Genomic DNA, 17,075 nt, shown 5'->3' with positions numbered 1-17,075 from the left:
TCTGATGTGTCTTTTGCAAATATCTTCTCCTATTCTGTCAGTTAGTTGCCTTTTAGTTTTGCTGATTGTTTCCTTCACTGTGCAGAAGTTTTTATCTTGATGAGGTCCCAATAGTTCACATTTGTTTTTGTTTCCTTTGCCTCCAGAGACATGTCTAGTAAGAAGTTGCTGTGGCCAAGGTCAAACAGGTTGCTTCCTGTGTTCTCCTCTAGGGTTTTGATGGTTTCCTGTATACATTTACATTTTTCATCCATTTTGAATTTATTTTTGTGTATGCTGTATGAAAGTGGTCCAGGTTCATTCTCCTGCATGTTTCTGTCTAGTTTTCCCAGCACCATTTGCTGAAGAGACTGTCTTTCTCCATTGGATGTTTTTTCCTGTTTTATTGAAGATTAGCTGGCCATACATTCATGGGTCCATTTCTAGGTTGTCTATTCAGAAGCACTGATATATGTGTTTCTTTTTGTGCCACTGTCTTGATGATTAATTACAGCTTTGTAATACAGCTTGAAGTCCGGGATTGTGATGCCTCCAGCTTTGTTTTTCTTTTTTAACATTACTCTGGCTATTTGGGGGTCTTTTCTGATTCCATACAAATTTTAGAATTGCTTGTTCTTGCTCTGTGAAGACTTCTGGTGTTATTTTGATAGGGATTGCATTGAATGTGCAGATTGCTTTGGGTAGTACGGGCATTTTAACAATATTTGTTCTTCCAATTCTTGAGCATGGAATATTTTTCCATTTCTTTGTGTCTTCTTCAATATCTTTCATAAGCTTTCTATAGTTTTCAGTGAATAGATCTTTTACCTCTTTGGTTAGGTTTATTCCTAGGTATTTTGTGAATTCTGTTGAAATTGTAAATGGGATCAATTCCTTGATTTATTTTTCTGCTTCTTCATTATTGGTGTATAGAAAAGGAACTGACTTCTGTACATTGGTTTTATATCCTGAAACTTTGCTGAATTCATATATCAGTTTCAACAGTTTTTTGGTGGAGTCTTTCAGGTTTTCCATGTAGAGTAGCATGCCGTCCATGAAGAATGAAACTTTGACTTTGTCCTTGACAATTTGTATGCCTTTTATTTCTTTGTGTTGTCTTATTCTTGAGGCTAAGACTTCTCTCTCTCTCTCCCTCTTTCTCTCTGCCTCTCTCTCATGTGTGCACATTTCTTCTCACACTCTCGCTCACTCTCTGTCTCCTCTCTCTTTCAAAATAAACATTAAAAAAGAATATTGTGTGGAGGTTCTACTCACACTTACATCTTACTGTATATAACATGGTCACATGGCCACACATAGGTAAAGAAGAGCTTGATAAAGGTAATGTCCAGTGCACTGCCAATTTGAGGAAGAAGAATTAATCACCAAAAGGCAGAAGGGAAAAATAAATACAAGGAAAATAAACATCTTTGCCACAGATATTATAACAGCTATGCACCAAATGCTGAGAAAGTTACAAAAGAGCACAGAATACCTCTCTTTCTTTGAAGCATTGTCCTGTCAAGCCCATGAGGCTTGGTAATGGGTTACAGACAAATCCACATCTGTTTTTTATCTTGGGGATTCCAAACTTTCTCAGGCATTTGATATAGAAAACTTACCACCAAAGGGCTAAGAAGTAGTGCAGATGTTATCTAAATATTATTTAATGCTTTTTGGGTTGTAGAAAGAAAACAATAGAAAAAAATCTTCACTTGTTCTCTCTTCCTAACAATTATTTCAGATTTAGCAAAGAGACAAATCATGTCAGATTTTTACAAGGTCCTGAATTGTACCTTTCTTAGATATTTTAACTTTTTCTTTTCTCCTTCATATCTAAAATTCAAATAATAATCTGTCTAGTGAATTTTGAAATACTTAGAAAAATGTAAGTATAAAAGATACAAAGTGCTATTCATAGTTACGCCAAAGAATTTGGATGATTTCAGTATAATAAATTATTCGGTTCTCACTTAAGCACCTGATCTCTGGAATTAAGGCCGTCCCAGGATTAAGAATGCTATTTCTGTACAGTTTAGACTTACCTATCAAGTGTAACCACCTCCACATCTATTGTCCTAAATGTTTTTCATCTTTCTGGTAAGTGACACATAGAATTTATTTCATTTTATTGTGCATGTGGACATGGGTGGGAGATCCAGATGTCAATATATGAGTAAAACCCTGATCCCAGTGCTTTAGGGAAGAATCTATTATGGGGAAAGAGCTACAAGAGGGAGATACTCTGAGCCTCACATGTATAAGAGGGCTTAATCTTAGACTTTTGAAATTATCTAAAAATGAAGTCATGCATATGGATATTTTATCTGTATTTAGACATATAAATAGTTTCAAATAACATTTTTTCTAACTTTGACTTTTTTTAATTTTTCAACTCCCTGGAAGCCACAAATGTTTATTGAGTAAAATATTATAAGATCCCATAAGCATACAGAAACTCCTTAGAACAGAGTAAAGTTTGCAGAGGTAAAGTGTGATTTACCCTCTCTTCTAAAATGTTCCCTAGAGGCACTTGGATGGCTCAGTCGGTTAAGCATCAGACTCTTGATCTCAACTCAGGTCTTGATCTCAGGTAAGTGAGTTCAAGCCCTGCTTTGAGCTCCATACTGGGTGTGGAGCCTACTTAATAAAATAAAATAAAATAAAATAAAATAAAATAAAATAAAATAAAATAAATAAAATATTCTCTAAACCACTATCAAAAAATATAGGTAACAACCATATTATATTTGGAGAAAACTAAAGATGGGAAAATACCGGTAATGTTGTGCTACAAGGTAGGGATTTGTTTGAAATTTAAAAAATTATTTTTAAAAATGTATACATTTGATACAGGTTAAAACATCACATTGCCTTCATCCTACATAGCTCTTGCAAAATATATTGATTCTTGTCTTTTTTCAAATTACTCTGGAAAACTAAAGGACCATAAATGTAGTTATCAATGAGAATATTCTGAGCTGATTAAAATCTTTGAAAAAAAATATTTGTTTACCTGGAGGATACCAGAAGGGAGAATCTATCATCTACCACATAAAATGAGCAAATTGCAAGAGCAACATGTTTCAAAAATATACCATTTTCTTTCTTTCTTTCTTTCTTTCTTTCTTTCTTTCTTTCTTTCTTCTTTTTAGAGAGTGAGAGAGAGAGTGTGAGCACAAGCTGGGGCAGAGGGAGAGAGAGAGAGAGACAGAAAGAGAGAGAAAATCTTAAGCAAGCTTCACACTCAGCATGGTGCCCAACACAAGGCTCAATCCCATGACCCTGGGATCATGACCTGAGCCAAAATCAAGAGTCAGATGCTCAACCCACATTGAGCCCCCCATGAGCCCCTCATTTTTTTTATTTAACTCTTCTATATTTTCTCTCAAATATCTGCTAAGCCTGCTTTGGGAACCAAAATCTTACTCATGCAACCTCTTTCTCAAAAAAAGCTGATTTCCAGCCATACAGAGAAAGACAGATACCATATGTTTTCACTCTTATGTGGATCCTGAGAAACTTAACAGAAACGCATGGGGGAGGGGAAGGAAAAAAAAAATGAGGTTAGAGTTGGAGAGAGCCAAAGCATAAGAGACTCTTAAAAACTGAGAACAAACTGAGGGTTGATGGGGGGGTGGGAGGGAGGGAAGTGTAGGTGATGGGCTTTGAAGAGGGCATCTTTTGGGATGAGCACTGGATGCTGTATGGAAACCAATTTGAAATAAATTTCATATATTAAAAAAATAAATAGCTTATTTCCAAGGCACCTAGGTGGCTCAGTTGGTTAAGCATCCAGCTTCAGCTCAGGTCATGATCTCACGATTTGTGAGTTCGATCCCCACATTGGGCTCTGTGCTGACAGCTCAGAGCCTGGAGCCTACTTTGCATTCTGTGTCTCCCTCTCTCTCTGCCCCTCCCCCGCTCATGCTCTGTTTCTCTCTCTCTCTCTCTCCCTCTCTCTCTCTCTCTCTCTCTCTCTCTCAAAAATAAATAATTAAAAAAGTATTTTAAAAGAATAAAATAAAACCTTTTAAAAAAGTAGCTTATTTCCTAATCCAATTCAAGACCACAGATTCCTGAAGTAGTCATTCCTGCAAGAAAAGTGAAGTGATTGCAGTTATGATTAATGAATTTGAAGATGAAATTAAGACATGCAAGTAAACAATATAATCAAGGAAATCTGAAATCAAGAGTGAAGTACAGTCATACTGTTTCAAGTTCTTGTGTAGCTAATAAGCTCAGGATCTTTTTATTTTATTTTATTTTATTTTAGAAAGTTTCTTTCTTTCTTTCTTTCTTTCTTTCTTTCTTTCTTTCTTTTCTTTTCTTTCTTTCTTTAATATAATTCATTGTCAGATTGGCTTCCATACAATACCCAGTGCTCATCCCAACAAGTGCCCTCCTCAATGCCCATTACCCACTTTCCCCTCTCCCCACCCCCCCATCAACCCTCAGTTTGTTCTCTGTATTTAAGAAGACTCAGGATCTTTAAACTCAGGATAATTCCATAACAGAAGTAAGGGAAGATTGTATATTTAAGATTAAGAGTTCCTGAAAACAGATAGGAAGCACGACCAAAAGGATGGTATACATGAGCAATACAAATATGATTTTTTTAAGTTAAAGAAAAAAGAAAAAAGGAAGGGAAGAAGGAGTGGAAAGAGGGAGAGAAGAAAGGAAGAAGAAAAGCAAGGAAGGAGGACGACAGGTGCACGATGGAATGGAAAGCGTATAAACACTTCCAAATAATATTACAAACACATACCTGGGATCAACAACTTTCATATGTGCAGAGCTTCACATCTATACTTATCAATAAATAACAACTCAATTCTTGTTTTCTAGGCATTATTTTTTTGTTATAAAAGTGACAGCTAGGGGCGCCTGGGTGGCGCAGTCGGTTAAGCGTCCGACTTCAGCCAGGTCACGATCTCGCGGTCCGTGAGTTCGAGCCCCGCGTCAGGCTCTGGGCTGATGGCTCGGAGCCTGGAGCCTGTTTCCGATTCTATGTCTCCCTCTCTCTCTGACCCTCCCCCGTTCATGCTCTGTCTCTCTCTGTCCCAAAAATAAATAAAAAACGTTGAAAAAAAAATTAAAAAAAAAAAAAAAGTGACAGCTAGAACTCATCCAATCCTACCTGGGGTGTTATGTTGAATAATATAGGAATATTGCATTCTAGTTTGGAACAGAACAGTGAGAGTGGAGGTGGAACTGATGCACACCACCTGTATTCCATCACTTTGCCTTCTTGTGATGGGACACACGTGCAAGATGACTGACCACTATGAGAAATTCAGTCTATAGTCATGATTGGGTGATTCTATGCGAAGATAAATGGTCACCATGGTAAATGTCCCTTTGTCCTCATACACATAATAGAAATAATGATTGATGAGCAGATTTAGAGAAATATTAAGTCAGCCACATTCCAGAAATAAACTCCCTTATGTGCATCAGAACAGGGATTACCAACTTGGGATGACACATGGAAGAAAGATCTATAAGAATTATCTGGAGAACTGTTAAAATGTGTACATTATCACCATTACCTAGGATTGAGAACTGTTCCTATCCCCCTAAATGCCTAGAGATCGAAGCTCTTCCATGTGCATGACTGCATTAAGGCAAAGTACACTCAAGAAAACTGCAAAACATAATACTCAAAGCAGGCATTCTTCTTTCTGTTTTAAAAATACAGGAGAATATGCTTTAGCTATATTAGCTATTATAATGAGAAAAAGTTCTACAATTTCGTTAAGGGGCTCTCTACCTCACCACACATTAAAGTATCCTAAATAGCCTTCAAAAATATGCATGCCCAGGCCCATCCCAAACCAACTTAATCAAATCTCTGGGGGATGAGTTCAAGTCCTTGACAGTTTTTTAAACTCCCAAATTGTTCTAATACCCTGGCAATCATAGGGAGTATTGAAACCACTAAATTAGATCCAATAGCATAAGGAAATCAGCACTTGATCAGAAATGTGACCTAAATTCTAATCCCAGCTCTGCTATGAGTTTGATGTGTGGCCTTTAGTAAGTTACCCAACCTCTTAGATTCCTACTTTTCTCAAAGTTAAAGTGAGAACTGGATTCAATCATTCAACAAATAGTAGCTTTCTAAAGGTACATCAGACACGCATCTTAACATGCCTTAAATAATCCTTGCCGCCTTCCCCCAAGTGTGCTACTTTCAACCTCCAATTCTTCACTTCTGCCCTAGTGAACCTATTTTAGCTCCTTGATCACTTGTAATGTCTCCTTTGCTTCCCAATCCTCATACCTTATAGCCTCTCATTAGGAAACACTCTGGGTCCTCCCCCTCTTTTCTTAACCCAGTTATTATTACCTATCTAATCACATACACTTCTGACATAGGGCTGTTCTTGGGGCCATAAGTATCCTTAAAAGTGCAGAAAATTAACATTGATGGAGCCCTGCACAATAAGGCAATGTAATCATGTAATAAAGAATACTCAGAGAGAAAAGTTCCAAAATTTGAGTTCTATCACCAGGCCCTGCTCTATTTAGAAAGTTAACCAAACACAACCCAGTAACTCCAATAACAACCTCTCTAAGTCTCAGGTACCCCTTTATCTGATTCATCAAGGTGTTTCCAGAATAAAAGGCAATCATAGATAAGGAAACACTTTAAAAGATTTTTAAATTATGAACCTAAAATATCATTAACACATACTGGAGGGGCTGAGATAGAATGCAGATCTTTCTAAGCAGTTCTTTGCAAAGAATTGTGGTAGCCATGAATTTCCTGAGGTGGATGAACCTGTCATGAGAAGTCTTCTAAGGGATGACCATGAGGTCAATTTTAAAACAGAATATGGTAGAAAGTTTGAGTCGTCCATATTATTTCCCATTCTCAATAACCACTGCTTCTGAAAGGTCATTTTTGGAAAGGTCAGGAAATGGAAATACATGCATCAGAAGAGACTGAAAACAGAGGATCTTCTTTCCCATAAACTCTGCAAATGAGTACTTCAAGGTCCCAGTGAGAAAGACCTTTAAACTTTCCTTGCCTTCTACATCAGGATAATGACTGTGGGAAGTAGAGGAAGTGCAGAGCATATTTTAAAGAGACAATAGGGGGGATGTAGAATCAAGGAGAAGAATTTTGTTATACTTTCCCACAAATGCTAGACAATTTTACTAAGAAAGCATGTTATATAATCATAATATAGATGCAGGGCCAGCTCTCAGAACATTTAAGAATTAAAAGTGTATTCTGTTTTGTTTTGTTTTGTTTTGTTTTTTGAGATTTTATTTTTAAGTAATCTCTACACCCAACATGAGGCTTGAATTCACAACCTCAAGATCAGGAGTCACATGCTCTACCAACTGAGCCAGTCAGGCACTCCTAGAAGTATACAGTGTATTCTTATTCATTCCCCCTCTTTTTCTATCTATTTAGGCCTTTATAGAGCATCAACAGACACAAAATGGCATTTGGTTATTCCTAATTGCTCATGGCAACATATTGTGATACCCCATCCAGCCCATCCCAGGCTTCCTCAATTTATTCAATCCTCTTCCTATTATACCCTGCAAGTCATGAAGCATGAAGAATGACAACAACAAAAGCCAAAAACAGTGTTTTCCCCAGCTAGAGTATTTTGATCTGTTTGTGACTAAGAAGCAGAGAAATAAAGGGCAAGTAGGGGAAATTCACAGGCAATATCTCAGGTGGTAAGTGGGAGGGTTGGCTTTAGTGAGAGCAGGCTATTGTTACAGAACACATGGGTAGGAATGAAAGTATGGTGGGAATTTAGAAGTGGAGAGATGACTTAGTTGTATTGTAATGGTTCTTCATCAGGAAATGAGTAAGTTCCCTTATTCATTAGAGATTAGAGGGATTAGAGAAGGAATAGCTGATATTGGAAGTTAACAGAGAGAGAAGGTATGAAAGCACCTCATAGTTAGAAAGCAGATTTATTAGGGAATTGTAGGAAGATGAACAGATAGCTCTGAGGCCTCACTTGAGATTTGTAATCATAAATGCAAAGTGAGACCACTTTGCAAAAGTATGTTTCCAGAACTGCAGCCACATTCCCTGATGGGGTCCAGTGTGGAGTGGGCAGGTCATTGGTTTTGCCAGTTAAGCAAGTTGGAAGGAAAGGGTAACAGAGCTTTGAGACCATGGAGTCTAACCTGGGCAAGGAGAAAAGAGAGAAAGGGAAACACTGGACAGTAAAGGGTGTTGGAGTGGATTGGAGGTCTGCATGGGGTGATAGAATGTTCAAAGCTAGTGGAGCAAAAAGGAACGTGGTAGTGAGAAAAGATTAGGCTGCTTAAAATTGAGGTTCCAGAGTTTCAGTAGTTATTGATGATGATGACGATGAGGTCTAGACTAGTACTTTACAAACTTTTTTGGACAATAACCCTCAAAAAGAAAGAAATTTTACATAGATGTCTACTACACATCTACAAATTTTCACAGCATAATACTTAAATGCACCATATTTTAAATTCTATTCCATCCCATTTTTTAAAAATTTTAGTTACTAAATTAATTTTCAGCCCCACCAATATGTCACAATCTGCATTCTGAAAAACACTAGTCTAGGATAGGTTCAAAAGGAGTGGTAAAGTGGGATAGAATAAAATACAGAATTAAGGAAATCATGGACTCCAGAGGCCAGAGTATAGAACTACTCATCTTAATTGGTATTGCAGTTGCCAAGAATAATAACAAAAGTAGTAGTGGAAAAGAAACAACTAATCAGATGTAAAAACTTTATATTAATTAATCTTTTCAATAAAAATAAAATTGTAATGGGGTGCCTGAGTGGCTCAGTCTGTTGAGCTTCTGACTTAAGCTCAGGTTATGATTTCACCATTCATGAGTTTGAGCCCCGTATCGGGATCTCTGCTGTCAGCACAGAGCCTGCTTTAGATCCTCTGCCCCCATCTCTTTCTTCCCCTCCCCCACTCATGCTTTCTCTCAAAAATAAATATTTTTTTAAAAATAAAATAATAAAATAAAATTGTAATAAATGGGTAAATGAATAAATAAATGAATGGATAATACATTACCCTTTATGCACTTGAATCCTTTCTGTAAGTTGGCATGAGTAAATACATTAATTAATAAATAATTATTTAAAATTAATTAATTATTACATAATTGACCAATTAATCTGGCATCTGTTTATTGAGCAAACATTTGAGAACCTTCTCTGAGCCAAGAACTGTGTGCTAGTCTCTGGATGGCTATAGATTATGGCGAAAAAAGACTTTAGCTTCTAGCCTCATGTAGTTTGTAATCTAGTGTGGGATGAGGATATTGAATAGATAATCACATAAATAATAGATAATCACATAAATACTGAGTTACAACTTATGATAAGAGCAATGGAGTACTAAGAGAGAGAATATGGATTAAGGGAAGTAATATTTGGGACATTTTCTTTGAAGAGATGATGTTTTATCCGAATCCCAAAAGATGAGTAAAACATAGTCATATGGAAATTCCTTTAGCTTTCTGTACCTTACCTTCTTCATTTATGAAATGACAATTAAAATAGAGAATCTCAGGATGGCAAGGAGCCTAATAATCCATCTATTTCAACAACTCTTCTGATTCTTGAATCCCTTATAAAATATCTCTGCCCAGAGGTGCCTGGGTGGCTCAACCAGTTAAGTGTCCAACTCTTGGATTTGGCTCAGGTCACGATCTCACGGTTCATGACTTCAAGCCCCACACTGGGCTCTGTGCTGACAGTACAGAGCCTGCTTGGGATTCTCTCTTTTTCCCTCTGTCTTCTCCTCCCTCTCTTTCTCTCTGAAAATAAATGAATAAAATATCTCTGCCCAACTGTCAATATTGTGGCAAATGTGCTCTCTTTCAAAGGCAGTTAGTGAAACTTCCCTAAATATTATCTTATGTTTTTTTCACACATTAATTCATTCAGTCCTCACAACTACCCTGTAAGAAGTAATGTGCTCTAATTTGTAGAGGAGAATATAAATGGAGTTTTTCTTGATACACATTGTCTCTAGTAGCCACCATTTCTAGAACTTGTCCTTGAGGTTTAATAGTGGTCAGATTTTTCTCTGATGCATCAGCATATGCTAAGCAGCTACCTAGGTTTAAGTCAGTCACAAGGTCATGGGACAGTTTCTTTGAGTAACCATCTGCCCATGAGCCAGCATGAATTTACATCCACGATCTTATTTGCATCATGCTGTAGTGAAATCTAGCCAAATGATTGATGTTTCATTCCCTATTGGCCCTCATTCTTTCTAACCAACCAACTCTATTAAGAGTCATTAGGCACTAAACTTGGGGATAAAGAGAATTATATTCCTGCCCCCCCACCTCAAGTGCTTACAAATTAATGGGGAGAAAGAGAAACAGAAGTTCCACACTAAGCACAGTGAGAAATGCAGATAAAGGTAAATAGAGGCTGCTAAGGGAGCACAGAGAAGAAGCACATACATACTTTTCTAACTCTAGTGGGAAATGCAGAGTTTTACAGTTTTTTAAACACATGCTGCCTTCTGATAAACATTCACATTTCAAGTCTCTCCCACAAAAAAAACAAAAGTTTTAAAAAAACTCCCAAAGGAGACTCTATTGAGAACTGCAGTATTTTGTTTTCTTACTAGCATTTATGTTTCATACCCTGAATTACACAAACAATAGAATTTTCTTCTTTTTCCAAATTAAAATAAAAAGATCGTACTGAATACACTTTTTAAACTAGCTAACCTGTGATCATCCCATATCTTTCACACAAAATCCCACTCAGCCTCCTTGGCAGGAGGATCTCATGCGTCCTCCTACTAACTATACCTCCTGAAGAATCCCTGGGCTTGGGAGGATGTCAAAGAACCAGCAAGTAACCCCGAGCACTTAAACTGAGGATTCTCAACTTTGGCTGCTCCTTGGAGGCTTTAGGAATACATTTAAAATATTCTAATGTCCTTCCTTACAACAGTCCAAATTAAATAAGAGTGGTAGGGTGAGGTTAGCACCCAGGAAGATGGCACTGGATTTTTTAAAACATCCTAGCTTATTTTAATATGCAGCCAGGGTTGAAAACCACTAATAGAAATATAAGGCTGCCTTTCTCTTTAATTCATCCCAGAAATGTTCCCAATGGTACTTAGACTCTCCTGATTTGATTCCTCTTGGGGGAAGCAACTCATTTCTATTTACTAGTGCTCATTATCCCATTGATAAACAATAGCAATGGCCTTCTCTCTTATGTCCTTACAGTAAGTCTCTCTACTTGCACTTGCTTGTACATGTATTCATTCATGAAGTGCAACAGTCAACAATTCGACATCATTGAGCACCCACTCTATGTTCAAGGTAGTGTTAAGAATATACAGTGATGAAAGTTAATGGCCACTGCCCTTAGGAACTCTCAGTCTAACAGCAAGATCACACTCTGATAGAGTATGGGAAGTATGTTAGGAAGGTATAGGTGCACAGGAGAAGAGCATTAACTGTGTCTGGGCATGGAATTAAAGGGGACATCTCAGGTCTACCAAAGAAAATACCTCAGCTGAGTACTATGAAAAATGGACATGAACTGTCAACCGTCAGCTCCCTAAAAGTCCATCAGAAAAATCTGGAGATCAGAACTAAACTTTACGAGACTTACTGCAGTAATGGATAACACCACCTTGTCTCAGAAGAGTGAAGACATGGGATGATAGAGGATGTTGAGATCCAGGCTCAGTGCCTTTAAGGTGGGTTTTACTAGACCTATTTAGTCAGGGAGTTAGATGTGAATGGGCAGAGCTTATGACATAACTGTGAGTTGGTTTTGAGGCCAGTCTGGACAATGAATCAGTTGTCTCAGTAAGTAAAGTATTTTAACTAATTCATTGTCTTACCTTCCAGGAACATGTCTTTCCTAGAGCAAGTAGCTAAGTTATTTGTACTTATTCTCAGTATTATTTAATATAAGGACAAGAAAATATGTCCAGACCCAGTATTGTTTAACCAGGAATACAAAATGTTATTTTCAGTACTCACTAAAGGAGATGAAGCAGTGGAGAGAAGGGGACTGAGCAATGAGGTCAGTATGTGCAAAGACAAAGCAATAAAAGCAGCATATTCTCTATAAATCTGCCTCTTCTGCTTTTTGAATCAAGTCCAAGCTTTTCCACTTGATGTTTCAGAACTTCTAGAATGTAAAGCAACTTCCATCTAAAGCATTACAGTAACACCTTACATTGTAACTTATTTTGTGAGTGTTCCACAAGGTGAGTAAACATTTCTAATAAATTTTAACTTGATAAATGAGCAACATCTTGCAATGCGAGTAATACATGACATCGAACATCACATGATCACAACTGAGACAATGGTTCTTGAAATTCGCTTTGATATACAAGTGCTTTGGATTATATGCATGTTTTTGGAATGAATTATGCTCGCAAATGAAGGTTTTACTGTGTTTCCTATTAATTACCTACAGTGCAACCAAAAAGAATTAGTCACCTTTCCTAATCTGCTGTGTCATTGCAGCACTGTTTGTGCGCCTTCATAACAGGGATCAAATCCCAGTCCTAACATTTCCTGAACCGTGTGACTTTGAGCAAATAACTTGAACATTCTGTGCCTATTTCCTAAACTGTAAAAAGCTGGCAGTAAAATATCTACCTTGTAGATCAATACTAGTAAGATAATCTGTCAATAAACAGATATCTACTCAATATCTTCTAGTGTCAAGCCCTTGTTCTAGGAGAAAAGACTACCTGCATTCAAGTAACATATATTCTTAGGTAGGTCATGAGGAAAAATACTGAAAATGTGACAGAGGATGACTGTGTTGAAGAGGCAGTCTACTTCAGCTGGGAGATTTAAAATGATCCCCATGCTCTTTGAGGAAAGGTACCATGATTATGCCTTTTTTGTGACACACACAACTTTCTTCCACACTGTTGGCACTGAAAACCAATGAGTGAATGAGTGAACAAGTAAGATTCTCACATTATTACTGTAGAAAACGTAACAAGTGGTTTTTATACAGAAGCTTTTCCACGACCTTTAAAAATCATCTTGATGAAGGTTTTAAGAGGGAAAGTTGGGTTCAGCATAAGTTGTTAATTGATAAGTATCATTGTTAATATAATTGTATAATTAATATAGTTAATATAATTGAATATAACTGTTAATAATAAAATATGCAGTTATAATTTTGTAGGCAAAAATTAGATGCAGCAGTGAGGTTTTTGTGTTTGAGAAGTAGGGCCTATAAAAAGTCGGACCTATAAGGCCTTATCGTGCTAATAGAGAGAGCTTTTTTGTTCCTGAAATCAAACAAAAATTATGCAGTATTTAATACATTGCCCCCAAATTGATAAAATTTAAACCCTCTCTCTCAGGATTACACTAAAAATTAACAGTGTCTTCACAGAGCAATAAGCTCATTACCTCAGCTGCTTTTTCTAGCCATTGGGAAGAATGATAGAACAATTACATTTTCCCAAAAATAATACATGATGAAGACATTTTTGCATGGAGAAATTATCTGGACAAATGACATCAAACTAACAGAACCTAGTTTCAATTATCTGAATTCAACTCTACCAATTCTTGCTTCAGCTCTATCCTTACAATATGCTTTTAAAGAAAAAAAATACATTTAGGGGCTCCTGGGTGGCTCAGTCAGTTAAGCCTCCAACTCTTGATTTCAGCTCAGGTCATGATTCTAGTGTCGTGAGACGGAGCCCCATATTGGTCTCTGTGCTGAGTGCTGAGCATGGAGCCTGCCTGGCATTCTCTCCCTCTCCCTCTGCCCCTCGCACATATGTGTGCTCTCACTCTTTCTCAAAAAATAAAAACTAGGGGCACCTGAGTGGCTCAGTCAGTTGAGCATCCAGCTTCGGCTCAGGTCATGATCTCATGGTTCGTGGGTTTGAGCCCCACGTCGGGCTCTGTGCTGACAGCTCAGAGCCTGGAGCCTGCTTCAGATTCTGTGTCTCTCTCTCTCTGTGCCCCTCCCCCACTTGTGCTCTGTCTCTCTCTCTCAAAAATAAACATTAAAAAAATGTTTTTAAATAAATAAAAAGATAAAGAAAAATACATTTATAATTACTGAATAATAACTATGTGCCAGGCACTATTCTAAACACTTTATGTTCACTATCTCATTTCATTCTCACAATAGCCCTAAGGGGTAGGTACTATTTTATCCCCTATTACATGTAAGAAAACAGGTCCAATAAAATTAATTGTCACATAGGCCTGGATATAAGACAACCCAGAATATAAGATGATCTTTCAATATCCAAATAAGAATACAAACACAATTGCAATGAGGGTAAAATCCTGATTGGATATATGCATACTAATAAGAATATAAATTTTAAAAGTCAAATAGCTCCATATTTGATTTAATTAGTTACATACTGGTTTTAAATCACCTATTCTGTAAATTAATGCATTACATTAAAAATATTACTTTCGGGCGCCTGGGTGGCTCAGTCGGTTGAGCGTCCGACTGCGGCTCAGGTCATGATCTTGCGGTCCGTGGGTTCGAGCCCCACATCGGGCTCTGTGCTGACAGCTCAGAGCCTGGAGCCTGCTTCGGATTCTGTGTCCCCCTCTCTCTTTGCCCCTCCCCTGCTCATGCTCTCTGTCTCTCTGTCAAAAATAAAATAAACATTAAAATTAAAAAAAAAATTACTTTCTTCTACCCTCAAATTTCATGAAACAACTTTATTCAAACTCTTCCAGGCCTCTCAGTATCAAAATCCTACTCATCAGTGGAGCCACTTTTCTGAGACAAGTCAACAGTTTCATAGAAATAACATTTGTATTAATCAAGTTCTCTGAAGAACTAATAATACACACACATGCACACACACACACACACACACTATAAAAAATATAAAATTACACACTCACATACTGAGGGAGAGAGAGGAGACTTATTATAAGGACCTGATTCACACAATTATAAAGGCTCGTAAGTCCAAAATCTGCAGAGCATTCCAATGGTGTGCAAGACCCACAGAGAGATAATCCAGCTGGAAGGCCATCAGGCAGGAAGAGCCAATGTTGCAGGTAAAATCAGGAGGCAGTTGGTTAGAGAATTTTCTCGTGGAAGGAAGGATCGTTCTCTTTGTTCTATTCACCCTTTCGACTGATTGGATGAAGTCCACCCACATTACAAAGGATAATCTGCTTTACTCTACAATTAAAATGTAATGTAATCTAATATTAAAATGTACTAATTTGAATGCTCATCTCATCCAAAAATACCCTTGCAGAAACATTCAGAAAAATGTTTAACCAAATATTCAGGCACCATGGCCCAGTCAAGTTGACATATAAATTTAACCATCCCACCATCCTAACTTCTAAGTTGATTGAGATGTAGCATTTTTTTGAATATGAGTGGTATATAGTCACAATAAATTCTATTATGGGACAAAAACACACTTGCATAATATTACTTTTTTCTACTAAATGTAGGTATATGTTTGTGATTTCCACAAGGTTAACTACTCAGAGTACTATTTTTAAGCAGTTATTTCAAATGTGGTTGCATATTGAAATGGCCTGGGAAGTTTTTAAACATATATTGCCTGGTGTCAGCCCCAGAGAATCAGACTTAATTGATACAGAGTTGGACCTGGGCCTGAGAATTTTAAAAGCTCTGCAGATGATCCCAATCACTGTTTTTAAAGTAATCTTTAAAAGACTTTTTAAAAAACATCCACCACCTGCCATTATGAGGTCGTCCCCTAAAAAGAATCTGAATTTGAGCTATTTCTGTAGCTCCTCTTGGCCATTCCCACTGGGTAAACTCCAGAAGCTTCCTAAACTAGCATTTACTGGGATCATTTGGGGTCAACGTGCCTCAATCCAACGGCAGCAGAAGCACTGATACTTTTGATGCTTTGCCATCTTTGGGTCCCACCAAATTCATAATGAAATAGTTTGTTTTTTTTTTATCTTTGTTGACTCATTAACTACCCTGGGCAAGTCTTCTCACCCAAGGGACTATAAGCCCAAGACATGTATCACAGTTTATTTATCCATTCATCTATTGAAGGACATCTTGGTTGCTTCCAAGTCTGGGTAATTATGTATAACACTGCTATAAACACCCATGTGCAGGTTTTTGTGTAGACATAAGTTTCAACTCTTTGGAGTAAATACTAGGGAATGTGATTCCTGAGTGGTAGGTAAAAGTATATTTAGTATATTTAGTCTAGATATATTTAGTATAAAAACAGTGGTTTTTTTTAAATGTTTATTTATTTTTGAGACAGAGAGAGACAGAGCATGAACGGGGGAGGGTCAGAGAAACAGACACAGAATCTGAAACAGGCTCCAGGCTCCAGGCTCTGAGCTGTCAGCTCAGAGCCCGACATGGGGCTCGAACTCACGGACCGCGAGATCATGACCTGAGCCGAAGTCAGATGCTTAACCAACTGAGCCACCCAGGCGCCCCAAAACAGTGGTTTTTATACAGAAGCTTTTCCATGACCTTTAAAAATCATCTTGATGAAGGTTTTAAGAGGGAAAGTTGGGTTCAGCATAAGTCATTAATTGATAAGTATCATTCTTAATATAATTGTATAATTAATATAGTTAATATAATTGACAAACTGTCTTCCAAAGTGGCTGTACCATTTTGCATTGCCACCAGCACTAAATGAGAAAGCCTATTACTCCACATCCTTAACAGCATTTGGTGTTGTCGGTGTTCTGTATTTTGGCCATTCTAATAGGTATGTAGTAGTATCTCACTATCATTTTAATTTGCCATTTCCTAATGACAGATGATGCTGAACATCTTTTTATCTGTAGGTCTTCTTTGGTGAGGTTTCTATTAAGGTCTTTGTCCCATTTTCTAATGGTTTGTTTTCTTATTTTGAGTTTTAAGAGTTCTTTGTGTATCTTGGATAATAATCCTTTCTCAGATATGTATTTTGCAAATATTTTCTCTCAGTCTGTGGTTTGCTTATTATCATCTTGATATTTCACAGAGCAATTTTTAATTGTAACAAAGTCTACCTAATCAATTATTTCTTTCATGGTTTGTGCCTTTGGTATTATATCTAAAAAGTCATTGTCATACCCGAGGCTAACTAGCTTTTTCCCT

This window comes from Panthera tigris, chromosome C1 (assembly GCF_018350195.1).
Source record: "Panthera tigris isolate Pti1 chromosome C1, P.tigris_Pti1_mat1.1, whole genome shotgun sequence".
Classification (NCBI taxonomy): domain Eukaryota; kingdom Metazoa; phylum Chordata; class Mammalia; order Carnivora; family Felidae; genus Panthera; species Panthera tigris.
Note: the sequence above shows the minus strand (reverse complement) of the source record.